Consider the following 13,923-nt stretch of genomic DNA (forward strand, 5'->3'; position numbering starts at 1 on the left):
GGGAATGGAACTCGGGTCTCGCGGGGTTCGTAGCGCAGCGCGCTAACCACTACACCGCACACACAGACACACACACAGACAAAGACACACACAGACACATACACACACAGACACACACACACAGACACACATAGACACACGCACAGACACACGCACACACAGACACACGCACAGACACACACACACACATACACACACACAGACACACGCACACAGACACACGCACAGACACACATACACAGACACACGCACAGACACACACACACAGACACACACACAGACACACGCACACAGACACACACAAAGACACGCACAGACACAGACATAGACACACGCACAAACACACATGACAGACACACACAAAGACACACACACACAAAGACACACATAGACACACACAAAGACACGCACAGACACACACACAGACACATACATAGACACACGCACAAACACACACACGACAAAGACACACACAGACACACACACACAGGACAGACACACACAGGACAGACACACACACACGCACAGACACACACAAAGACACACGCACAGACACAGGACAGACACACACACAAAGACACACACAGACACACACACAGACACACATACACACACACGCACAGACACACAGACACACACACGACACACACACACGCTCTCTCACGCCCACTTGCCCGCCGCTGCCATCTCTGCGAGACGAGCCCCCCCCCACCCCCCCAGTGGCCGCCGGCCCGCGGGAAGCGCTCGTCCGTGGGGGGAAGGCCACGGGGGGGTGGGGGGGGGCTACGGGGGGAAGGCCACGGGGGGGTGGGGGGGGGCTACGGGGGGAAGGCCACGGGGGGGTGGGGGGGGGGCTACGGGGGGAAGGCCACGGCGCCCGCCCGCCCGCTCGCCTTACGGACACGGGGGAGGCGAGAGGGAGACGAGGGGGAGAGAGGAATGGCCGTGCTGGGCGGGTGTGATTGTGAGTGGGTCTGGTGAGGAGGGTGTGGTGAGGGTGTGGTGAGGGTGGGGGTCTGGTGAGGGTGTGGTGAGGGGGTGGGTCTGGTGTGAGTCTGGTGGGGTGTGGTGAGGGTGGGGGTGTGGTGGGGGGTGTGGTGAGGGTGGGGGTCTGGTGAGGGTGTGGTGAGGGTTGGGGTCTGGTGAGAGTGTGGTGAGGAGGGTGTGGGTGTGGTGAGGGTGGGGGTCTGGTGAGGGGTGGTGAGGGTGTGGTGATGGTCTGGTGAGCGTGTGGTGAGGGTGGGGGTCTGGTGAGGGGTGGTGAGGGTGTGGTGAGGGTGTGGTGAGCGTGTGGTGAGGGTGGGGGTCTGGTGAGGGTGTGGTGAGGGTGTGGTGAGGGTGTGGTGAGGGTGGGGGTCTGGTGAAAGTGTGGTGAGCGTGTGGTGAGGGTGGGGGTCTGGTGAGGGGTGGTGAGGGTGTGGTGAGGGTGTGGTGAGGGTGTGGTGAGGGTGGGGGTCTGGTGAGGGTGTAGTGAGCGTGTGGTGAGGGTGGGGGTCTGGTGAGGGTGTGGTGAGGGTGGGGGTCTGGTGAGGGTGTGGTGAGGGGTGGTGAGGGTGTGGTGAGGGTGGGGGTCTGGTGAGGGGTGGTGAGGGGTGGTGAGGGTGTGGTGAGCGTGTGGTGAGGGTGGGGGTCTGGTGAGGGTGTGGTGAGCGTGTGGTGAGGGTGGGGGTCTGGTGAGGGTGTGGTGAGCGTGTGGTGAGGGTGTGGTGAGGGGTGGTGAGGGTGTGGTGAGGGTGGGGGTCTGGTGAGGGGTGGTGAGGGTGTGGTGAGGGTGTGGTGAGGGTGTGGTGAGGGTGGGGGTCTGGTGAGGGTGTGGTGAGCGTGTGGTGAGGGTGGGGGTCTGGTGAGGGTGTGGTGAGGGTGGGGGTCTGGTGAGGGTGTGGTGAGGGGTGGTGAGGGTGTGGTGAGGGTGGGGGTCTGGTGAGGGGTGGTGAGGGGTGGTGAGGGTGTGGTGAGCGTGTGGTGAGGGTGGGGGTCTGGTGAGGGGTGGCGAGGGTGTGGTGAGCGTGTGGGCTTCTGGTCGATGCAGCAGAGGCGGGTGTGGTGCTGGCCACCCGCACCACTATCACGTCCCCTCGTAGATGCTCCCTGCCAGCCCTGCAGAGCCGAGCTCTCTAACAGCACTTGCCCCAACACCCTGACAAAGGCTATACGGGGATTTTTGTCTTTGTGGCGTTCTCGAGGCAGCAGCAGCAGCCCCCCCCCCCCCAGGGACCCTCCACGCGAGCTGCACTCTCCCTGCTCCCCTAATGATGCCCCCCCCTTACCCCCCCCCCTTACCCCCCCCTTACCCCCCCCCCTTACCCCCCCCCTCTCACTCTCCCTGCCCTTCTCTCTCTGTCTCACTCCCCCTGCCGCACTCTCTGTCTGCCCCCAGCTTTTATTCGCCCTCTGTTTCGTGAGCTCTCCCCGTCTCTCTAAATTAGCTCTCCCTCCCTCTCTAAATTAGCTCTCCCCGTCTCTCTAAATTAGCCCCCCCTCCCTCTCTAAATTAGCTCTCCCCGTCTCTCTAAATTAGCCCTCCCTCCTCTCTAATTTAGCTCTCCCCGTCTCGCTAAATTAGCCCTCCCTCCTCTCTAATTTAGCTCTCCCCGTCTCTCTAAAATAGCTCTCCCTGCCTCTCTAAATTAGCTCTCCCCGTCTCTCTAAATTAGCTCTCCCTGTCTCTCTAAATTAGCTCTCCCTCCTCTCTAATTTAGCTCTCCCCGTCTCTCTAAATTAGCCCTCCCTCCTCTCTAAATTAGCTCTCCCCGTCTCTCTAAATTAGCTCTCCCTGCCTCTCTAAATTAGCTCTCCCTGCCTCTCTAAATTAGCCCTCCCTCCCTCTCTAAATTAGCTCTCCCCGTCTCTCTAAATTAGCTCTCCCTCCTCTCTAATTTAGCTCTCCCCGTCTCTCTAAATTAGCCCTCCCTCCTCTCTAATTTAGCTCTCCCCGTCTCTCTAAAATAGCTCTCCCTGCCTCTCTAAATTAGCTCTCCCCGTCTCTCTAAATTAGCTCTCCCTGTCTCTCTAAATTAGCTCTCCCTCCTCTCTAATTTAGCTCTCCCCGTCTCTCTAAATTAGCCCTCCCTCCTCTCTAAATTAGCTCTCCCCGTCTCTCTAAATTAGCTCTCCCTGCCTCTCTAAATTAGCTCTCCCCGTCTCTCTAAATTAGCTCTCCCTGCCTCTCTAAATTAACTCTCCCTCCCTCTCTAAATTAGCTCTCCCCGTCTCTCTAAATTAGCTCTCCCTGTCTCTCTAAATTAGCTCTCCCTCCCTCTCTAATTTAGCTCTCCCTCCCTCTCTAAATTAGCTCTCCCCGTCTCTCTAATTTAGCTCTCCCTCCCTCTCTAAATTAGCTCTCCCCGTCTCTCTAAATTAGCTCTCCCTGCCTCTCTAAATTAACTCTCCCTCCCTCTCTAAATTAGCTCTCCCTGTCTCTCTAAATTAGCTCTCCCTCCCTCTCTAATTTAGCTCTCCCTCCCTCTCTAAATTAGCTCTCCCGTCTCTCTAAATTAGCTCTCCCTCCCTCTCTAATTTAGCTCTCCGTCCCTCTCTAATTTAGCTCTCCCTCCCTCTCTAAATTAGCTCTCCCTGTCTCTCTAAATTAGCTTTCCCTGCCTCTCTAAATTACCTCTCCCTCTCTAATTTAGCTCTCCCTGCCTCTCTAATTTAGCTCTCCCTCCCTCTCTAATTTAGCTCTCCCTCTCTAATTTAGCTCTCCCTCCCTCTCTAAATTAGCTCTCCATCCCTCTCTAATTTAGCTCTCCCTCCCTCTCTAAATTAGCTCTCCCTGTCTCTCTAAATTAGCTTTCCCTGCCTCTCTAAATTACCTCTCCCTCTCTAATTTAGCTCTCCCTGCCTCTCTAATTTAGCTCTCCCTCCCTCTCTAATTTAGCTCTCCCTCTCTAATTTAGCTCTCCCTCCCTCTCTAAATTAGCTCTCCATCCCTCTCTAAATTAGCTCTCCATCCCTCTCTAAATTAGCTCTCCATGCCTCTCTAAATTACCTCTCCCTCTCTAATTTAGCTCTCCCTCCCTCTCTAAATTACCTCTCCCTCTCTAAATTAGCTCTCCCTCCCTCTCTAAATTAGCTCTCCATCCCTCTCTAAATTAGCTCTCCCTGCCTCTCTAAATTACTTCTCCCTCTCTAATTTAGCTCTCCCTGCCTCTCTAAATTAGCTCTCCCTCCCTCTCTAATTTAGCTCTTGTTGTTGCCTCTCTCTCTCTCCGTACTCTCCCAACTTGTCAGCAATCTCTCTCTCCCCACGCCTCTCCCTGCACCCTCGCTGCCGTGTTTCCTTTTCATCTTCTCCGTCTCTCTCCGACTCTCCACTCTGCCTTTGATCGCTCCTCACCGCCCTCTCTGTTATTTCGCTCTCCCCCTCTCAGCCGGTGTCTCTTTGGCTCTCTCCAGCATCTGTGTCCCCTTATCGCCGTCTCTCGCTCTCTCCATCTCTCTCTCTCCCCGTGTGTTCGTCGGTTCCAATCTGCCACCACAACCTCAGTGTCTCTCTCTCTCGTCTGATGAAGTATTATCTCGCAGTATCTCCTCTCCCCGTCTCTCCCCGTCTCTCTCGACTTCACAGCCACCGCGTCTCCTCCTCCACGGCTCCTGCAACTCGCGATCACAGCTGTGGCTAAAAGAGCTTCACGGCTCAGCGGATTTCTCCGGGCCAATGTCACAGATTTCTGAGTTGTGGCTTCGCCCCCTCTGTGTGCGGCATCGTCTTGGCAGCAAGCCCCGCCCGCTCTGCTGATGAGACCCCGTGGGTCGAAACCCACCGCTCCAGAGACTGTCGCTTTGAGTCAATGCCGCTGCTGCCGCTGCTGCTACGATGCAATTCGCAAGAGAAGCGTGCGGCTGATTGGGATGTGTACAATACAAAGAAACAAAATGTTTGATTATTTTTTTATTTATCCGGAGAAGGAATACATTGGCCTGCTTATCTTATTTCTATTCTATACTTGTGAGGCTGTAGAATGAACGAATGTAATACTGTATATGTGTGTGTATAAAATAAATAAATATATCGTCGTTTGTTATTTACGAGCATCGATCGATCCACGGCCAGGCTGGAGGGGGGTGGGTGGGGGCTGTGTGACGTCATCGCGCACGAGCCCGGCTCAACGCTGTGGGGATGCGGGCGACGTCATCACGCACACGTGCGCGGTGACGATTTTAAATAATAATGACGATTGATTTATTGATTATTCGACGTTTTTCAAAACCCGGCACCCACTCCCAACCGAAGCCGCTGGATAATCGATTATCGACTGTACATACAGTATAGTGTACTGTTATACAGTAAACGTGTACCACCTGCACACACCGCACTGTATGTACTGTATACAATGTGTCGGGCATACAGTGTATACAGTATACGCCGTTCTGTAAATACAGTACTGTAGTAGTAGTACTGTATTTACAACGTAGCACAGACAGTACTGTATACAGTACTACAGTACATATACATAGACGTGCACATACAGCACTGTACAAAGTACACGATTCCAGACAGGGATGAGGGCGAGACCGTGAGCACGGCTTTAGCTGTCATCAGGGACACACATTTGTAATGATTGTAATTGTCATCAGGGCCGCCCCCACGGTGTGACAGGAGCAGCCTGAGATGTTAACGCCCTCGCCTGGTACACAGGAGGTCGGGGGTTCGATCCCGACCCTGACGCCTGCTGCTGTATATTTGGAGTTTGTATATTGTGTCTCTTTCTTCCCGTGGTCGCGTGGATTTTTCTCCGGGTCCTCCGGTTTTCCCCTCCACATTTGGAATCAACATCATCACCCGTTCAGAGTGTTTGGGCTGCTGCTATACATTGCCAAACGACGTTACGACAAAGATCCCGCCACGTGGTTGAGCTCTCGTTTGTGATGCCCAGGTCGCTTGTCAAAAGCAGCTACTACGTAGCTCAGCGGGGGCCTTACCTGGTAAAATAAAAAAAAGTTTGTAGTTTTATTTTTGTAAAAAATAGTTATATCATCCACTCTCTCCACTGCCCCTCGATTCACGACGATGCTTTGAAAAAAAGGGAAGAGCTAATGCCCGAAACGTCGCATATTATATATTTTTATTTTAAAATGTTCTACATGCAAAGACAAAGATCCCCCGTGTAGCCTGTCACAGACTGTAGGGGCAAGTGCTGTTAGCGAGTAGCACCTATGAAGGCCGAAACTGGCACATGAGGGGGGGTGGGTGGCCAGCAACCACGCCCGTCCGCCTTTGTCTCCCCCAGGTGGCGATGTTTACACACCGAACCCAGGTTACTCATTTGAGGCCGAGTCGACCTAGGGGAGGATGGCCAGACACAGGTTCAGATAATCGTCACTGGGTGTTGGTGGTTGTGAGCGAGGATCGAACTCGGGCCGCCGGGTTCGTAGCGCACCACCGCTGCCCTTACAAAGACAAAGACCCCCCGTGTAGCCTTAGCAGATTACAAGTGTAATGAGTCACTTCAGAGACACTAACAGTAGGAGGTATTCACGTTTATTCGACACGTTCCACAGTATAGGGGATAACTATATACGGGTCAGGTCAGCCGGCACTCTGCCTGACCCAACACCGATGAGGAGGTGAAGACGGGGACGAAGACGACGGCTCCATTCCCAAACCGCAGACAGCCCCGACCCAGTCTCAGGGCCTCCCTTTTATCCTCCCCAGCGTGGCCTGGCTCCGCCGTCGGCCACGCCCCCTTCTGGAACCTACCAGAAGGTTCTGGGCTCTGTCGCACGTGTCCCCTCTGTCACCTGTACCCGACATCCGTGCCTATCACGTGCCCGACTGGCAGACCGGCTGCTGTATCCTCAAATGCCCTTCACTGCCAGTCATCACCTGCCCTGCTGGTAGACCGGGCGACTCCAACCACGATCTCGCTCTCGACCAGTCAGTCACCAGCGCTACGCGCCGTAGTCACCCATTCTATGTCACTGCACAAGCACCGCAGATATTTTTCCAGGGGGGCGGCCCCGGGGGTGACCGGAGCAGTGGCGTAGGGAGACAGAGAGGGGCGCGGGGGACAGCGGTGGTGACGCTCAGAGACAGTCACGGGGCGTTGGCCAATTTGAGGAAATTCCGCTCATGGATCGTGTGGCTGCTATTTCTGGCGTTGCGATAAGAAAAAAGCGATCGGGTGGTGGAGAGAGGGGAAGAACAACAAAAAGCACACAGCTCGGCTCTTCCCCGTTTGATGGCTCCACGTGGCGCGTGAACGCGAATGCTGGAAGGAAGCCACAGCCGCCCCGAGGGTACACGCCCCGGGCCCCGCACTCTGGTGGTGCTGGTGGTGGTGACGGTGTCAGATGTAATACTCCCGCTTTAGTTTGAAGGCGTTGGGGGCCCCCCACATTGCATCCCCCCCCCCCCCCCCGGGGCCGACTCTGTCTGCGAGGGCCACCGTCTGGCCCACGACGCGGCTCCAGCAGCAGCTGCGCAGGTTCGCGGTTGGAGCCCGACGGCCCGCCCTGGTTAACGCCGCTGCGGGTCAGGGTTATCGTCCGCCCCCCGTTCGAATCGCTCGCGGCGGTGGCGACGGCGGCGTCGTCATTTGGGAAGTGATCAGCAGAAGCCGTTTGGTGGCACACTCAGCCCCGACCTAACACGCTGTCACGCGCACCCCAGCCACTCCACGTAACCCGCCCGCAATTCCGCACTGAAACCGACCCACTATCATCCCTTTCCCAACACTATCCCCTAACCTCATCTCTCACCCTATGCCAAACACAATCCCCTATTCATATCTCTCACCCTATGCCAAACACTATCCCCTATCCCTATCTCTCAACCTATGCCAAACACTATCCCCTAACCTCATCTCTCACCCTATGCCAAACACAATCCCCTATTCATATCTCTCACCCTATGCCAAACACTATCCCCTATTCATATCTCTCACCCTATCCCCTAACCTCATCTCTCACCCTATCCCAACACTATCCCCTAACCTCATCTCTCACCCTATGCCAAACACTATCCCCTATTCATATCTCACCCTATGCCAAACACTATCCCCTATCCCTATCTCTCAACCTATGCCAAACACTATCCCCTAACCTCATCTCTCACCCTATGCCAAACACAATCCCCTATTCATATCTCTCACCCTATGCCAAACACTATCCCCTATTCATATCTCTCACCCTATCCCCTAACCTCATCTCTCACCCTATCCCAACACTATCCCCTAACCTCATCTCTCACCCTATGCCAAACACTATCCCCTATTCATATCTCACCCTATGCCAAACACTATCCCCTATCCCTATCTCTCAACCTATGCCAAACACTATCCCCTAACCTCATCTCTCACCCTATGCCAAACACAATCCCCTATTCATATCTCTCACCCTATGCCAAACACTATCCCCTATTCATATCTCTCACCCTATCCCCTAACCTCATCTCTCACCCTATCCCAACACTATCCCCTAACCTCATCTCTCACCCTATGCCAAACACTATCCCCTATTCATATCTCACCCTATGCCAAACACTATCCCCTATCCCTATCTCTCAACCTATGCCAAACACTATCCCCTAACCTCATCTCTCACCCTATGCCAAACACAATCCCCTATTCATATCTCTCACCCTATGCCAAACACTATCCCCTATTCATATCTCTCACCCTATCCCCTAACCTCATCTCTCACCCTATCCCAACACTATCCCCTAACCTCATCTCTCACCCTATGCCAAACACTATCCCCTATTCATATCTCACCCTATGCCAAACACTATCCCCTATCCCTATCTCTCAACCTATGCCAAACACTATCCCCTAACCTCATCTCTCACCCTATCCCAAAACTATCTCCTATCCCTAACGCCATCTGTGCGGGGCTGAGACCCGCGTCTCCGAATATCCGCTCACCGGGAGAGACCGGAGTTGGGAGTGATGAACGGCACGTCCCTGCGCACCGTGGAACTCCGACTGGAGAGTGTCTCTCCACCGCTCCACGTCCTCACCTCTGAACGTATCCGGTCACTGCTTGGAGGAAACTCCAGCGGAGGTGCTGGATGTGGAGCTCCGTCACTCAACGTGGAGCTCCGTCACTCCCCGTGGAGCTCCGTCACTCCCCGTGGAACTCCGTCACTCCCCGTGGGGTCCCGTCACTCACCGTGGAGCTCCGTCACTCCTCGTGGAGCTCCGTCACTCAACGTGGAGCTCCGTCACTCCTCGTGGAGCTCCGTCACTCCCCGTGGAGCTCCGTCACTCCCCGTGGTGTCCACTCGCACGGAGCACGGGACCGAAGTAACCCCACGAGTTGTGGCTCTGTCTCTCTCTCCGCCACGGAACTTGCGACTTCCCCAAACCCAGACCCAGTGAGTGCGGTTGGCGAGACCAAAAAACGACTTCGGCGAAGGGCGCATGAACATTGACACGTGGGGGAGGGGTGGGGTCACGCGAGCCCCCCTCTCGTGGAGCAAGGAATTGCCGCGCCGAGCGATCGAATATCCAAGTGGCTGTTGTTACACATCGGGATGGGGGGGGGGGTATAGGTTAACGTTAACCCGTTGTTGTTGTTAAATGCCTTTGGAACATGCCACAAGAGTTACTCGTGCGAGATGTAACGCTTATGAGTTGGACTTTGAAATGCACGAGTCCGACTGACGTCAGGCAGTCTTCACCAGTCGCTTCGCTGCACGTGGCCTGCACGACGTGGAGACAACAGCGAGGGGTCGGTGCATCACACGCAGATGTTGTGAGCGAAAATGCATAAAAAATGCGGACTAATCGCCATCTGTTCCATCTTCATGGGATGGAGCGTCGCCTCCTGGGACGCGTGTGGTTTTCACCGGGTGCTCTGGTTCCCTCCCCACGTGCACGAGCCACTCATTACTCGGGCGATAAACACCTTGATACACGTAGGACCGCGCACCTTGGGCAAGGTTCCTCCCCCTGGCGCCTCCCCCATCTCTGCCTCTCTCTTCGAGCGCGAGGAGTGATCACTGTGCGGTGGCGTTACGAGACACGTGTGCGTTGAACTTTTTTCGCGCCGTACGTAGCCAACCGTGCTAATCGGAGGTGGAACGTCAGTGCCATCGTGATGGCTGCGTTCACTTCATTCACTCCGCACCGACACTCAAGAGACGCGGGGGACGTTGGAAGGGTGGACTGCAAGGCGACTGTGGCGAGGGTGTCTGCTGCATTCGCTCGTTCGCTCACTCATCCCTGGCCGACCTACAGTTCCCAGTCACCATCACCAACAACAGCCGACATCCATCACGAAGTGGCGGTGACCTCACCGCGCCGCCTGTGCCAGGCCAGGTGCACCCTGAGGCTATCACGTGAAGTGTCGAAGGCTCGCTGCCGGCAGGAGGTCACGAGACAGACCCAGCAGGCACCATGGGGGTTGGACTAAGATGGCAGGCAGATGATGCACCGCCTGTGGTCCGCACCGCGCCACCTCGCTGCGTTTTAGCCGCCCGGCGCTCCGCTCGTTGTTGTGAGGGCGACTGCGCCTTCAACTGCCCAGACGCAGAGTCCTTCACGAACCTCCCGCCGGTGACGAGCGGCACGAGCGGCATGAGGTCGAGAACAGCACAAAGAGCCTTGGCGCCGGGGCGTGCAGTTCGTGCAGAGCTTTCCGCAACTCCGTCCCGGGAGTTTCAGCTCTGCACGAACTGACCAACATCCATCGCACGATCCGCAGCTCCCCGCTGTGACCCCCCGGCCGCCCACGGGATGATTTCCGGCTCCGAGAGAGAACAAAACCCCCGGATAGCCGGACACTGCGTTAAGACACTGCGTGAGAATCGCAACCAGATGGTATAAAATAATAAATAATAATCCCACGCTGCCTCCAGGGGGTCCCCACCGCTCTCTCCCACCCCCACAGACTCCCAGAGGACGCATCAGCAGTTCCCGCTTCCTGTATAAACTGTGGGTGGACGTCAACTCCGAACTCGTAGTGAGCGCCATTCCACGCCGCCTGGCAGCTCGGTCTGTGGTTCCTTGCCGGCGGTCGTAGAGATGCCACTCCGTGTCAGCCCACGTGGTTTAGAACCCCGTATTCTTGTGCAGGGAAATTGAGTTTTTAGGTCCACACGGCGAACAGCCGTTTCGATACGGGCAAAAACCCCCATAATGTGTCCGTGTTTCTCCCTTGTGACGACACTTTGTAGGATGAACGTTGAGATTCATAAGGGGCACGGGGTGACCAATAATGTTCGAATTGGTCTGTGTTAAGGTAGGCACTGATAAGTGGTTGACATATACGTAATTCGCATGGATGCCGTGTATAGAACGATCCTTGGTTTTCACGTTACGCCACAGGCGAGGTCAGGACGTTTTAACCCAAAGAGCATGACAGAGTATTCCACAGCAGTGGTTTCTCAACCCTTGTTTGGCTATAGCCCCCCCCCCCGCGTTGAATTTCGTTTAAACAGAGTACCGCATTGCCCGACCTAACATGGTCCCGAGAACGAGACGTGAATAATGAACGCCAATATTTGAACCAATTGCCCGTTTTGTGAGCTAGAGCCTCACCAGCAAATACCACTAACGGGACGCTCTGCGTGCGTGACGTCATTTGCTCGCTGGTTACTCTTGGAAACCACTTTGTTAAAAGATCAATGAGTTTTGTAAAGATCCTTTGGATCGTTCTAGGGTGGCGTATGAATTTACATTTTCCCGTACTTATTTTCCATTTGCAGATCCATACGTGATTATTCACTAATGACTCTCGCGTATGATATAATTTCACAGGTATATAAATCACCTCGTGTACCCCCCCCCACCCCGGATTGAGAACCACCGCCCGAGAGGGGAATCCGCGGTGAGCGACGGCTGGGCGCACGACTCGGTTTTACGACGACTCTGTTTCACGACTACTCGGTTTCACGACTCTGTTTCACGACGACTCTGTTTCACGACGGCACTTCCATCACACGCGAACAGCAGGCCAGCTTAGACAGCTGGACATGCCCCCCCAGTTTCTGTACAAAATCAAGCAACCGTCGCCTCCTACTGAAAGAAAAGAAGTCATGCGACTCGGCGAGGCTTTCCTGGAACAAAAAAGCAGAACCGTAAAAATAGCCGCGACTCCCATCGCATCCGTCAAAAACAAAAGCAGATGCGACATGAATCCACGCATTAATCCACGCGGTGTGGTTATTAGCAGCGTGGCGATGCGACAAAGCACGGTGGTTTTCGTGTCAAATGAACCATGCTGCAAACCGGCGATGATTTATGTACATATTTGGCATTGTTTATTCCAACAACAAACAGCATTTATTCATTTGATACATGTCGTGTACAAAAAGAAAAACGTCGTCAGTTTTAAACTACAACTTTCGGCCGATTCTGCCGCCCGTTCGTCACGGCTCTTAAGTATTAAACGACGGTAACATCATCATCATCGAAGAAGAAAACTGTGAAGCCGGTGGTGACGGCAGGAACGTGACACGGGAAATAACGCGAGCATTGGGAGCAACGGGCGCATTACAGATGGCACCGGCGAGACGCGGCGTCGCACTTTTGGAGTAAGGAGACAGCAACGAGGGTGCGCGGTGGTGGTGGCAACGGTTACATTTTTTTGTTTGCTTTTGCAATTTTTGAAAGTTTTTTTTGTTTGTATAGTTAAGTGCACGTAGTGGAAAACTGTATCTCGAGAGGCGCGGGCGACAAGGAAGAGGCGACGCGACCGCAACGGCGGTGAGTGGTTGAACTTTGGGGCGCGACGAGGGAGGACATCGCGGAACGGGGAGCAGAACAGACGCCGGCGTGGACGGGAATCCAGAAAGACACCCAACGCCACCGCACCCCCGGCGCGGGACACCGGGTCCGGTATCTCGGGATGCGTACGGATGAACGTTTCCTTTGAGACAACGCACCAGAGATCAAGCACGCGCTTGCTGGGAAGCCAACGATCGTCAATGTTTTTTTTGTTAGCCATTTTTCGGCTTCTTTTGCCTTCCCTGTGCACGACAGCAAAACGCTGCGCTCACGACTCCTCAGAACTCCCACAGGGTGGAGGGGGAACAAGTCAGCACGCGCATGTCCCGGGGGCTGCAGGCTCGCCAGACAATCTGCCCCCCCCCCCCCCCCAGTTGCTCCAACACAAGAGAGAGCGTGCGGAACTATTACCATGCAGCCTTGTGCTTATCGACATTTATTAGAGAACATCGGAATTAAGAAATCGCAGCCTAAATGACGACCGCACCGGCATTTAGAAACCCTGTTTTTGTTGTGATGTCTTCATTAGTGAGAGTGTGTGTGAGTGTGCCCGGCACACGGGAGCCCGGAGACTCGCTCGTTCGGCTCGGCTCAACCCAGTGGTGGCTTTGGCACCTTGCCACGCGGGTCACGAGTTGCCGGCCGGCCGCCCTGGACGTGCTGCGCAGAATCACCGGCCCCCGCCCCGAGAAAAGAAAGACCCAAAAGAATAAAAATCTCTCTTTTAAAACTCGCCACGCCGCCCCGACTCGACGGCCCGTGGCTGTTGCGCAACGAACACGCGACCAGATTTCATGGCCAGCAGTCATGCCAAGCGGGTTTCCCCCAACCGGCGTCGTGCAAACCACTAGGGATTTAAACTCCGATTCCCCTTCACAAAAAGCACCGCGTGTTCGACTGCCCATGGCACGACTATTTAGAACGCTCAACAAAAAGCAAGTTAATAGTTTTCATGGCATTTCACAGCACGATTGGTTGGCTGCGGTCCGCGTGTCCAGAAAAGGTTGGCGAACCGCCGGGTAAAACCGCCCGAGCGGTTCGTCAGATTGAGCAGCCAGTGGCAGTTGGGTCGGCTGTTGAGCCACTCACTCGCCAGGCGTGTAGCCGGTGACGCTTGGGGCCGCTCGCTCACGCCGCGGAGCGCCGGCGAGGCAGCTCCGCGACCATGCGCCCTGCGTGCCCAGCGATCCGTACGGCGATCCGTCCGGCATTCTGTCGGTCCGTTCGGTGATCATCTGTCCGTCTGTATGGT

Source organism: Lampetra fluviatilis, chromosome 39 (assembly GCF_964198595.1).
Source record: "Lampetra fluviatilis chromosome 39, kcLamFluv1.1, whole genome shotgun sequence".
Taxonomy (NCBI): Eukaryota; Metazoa; Chordata; class Hyperoartia; order Petromyzontiformes; family Petromyzontidae; genus Lampetra; species Lampetra fluviatilis.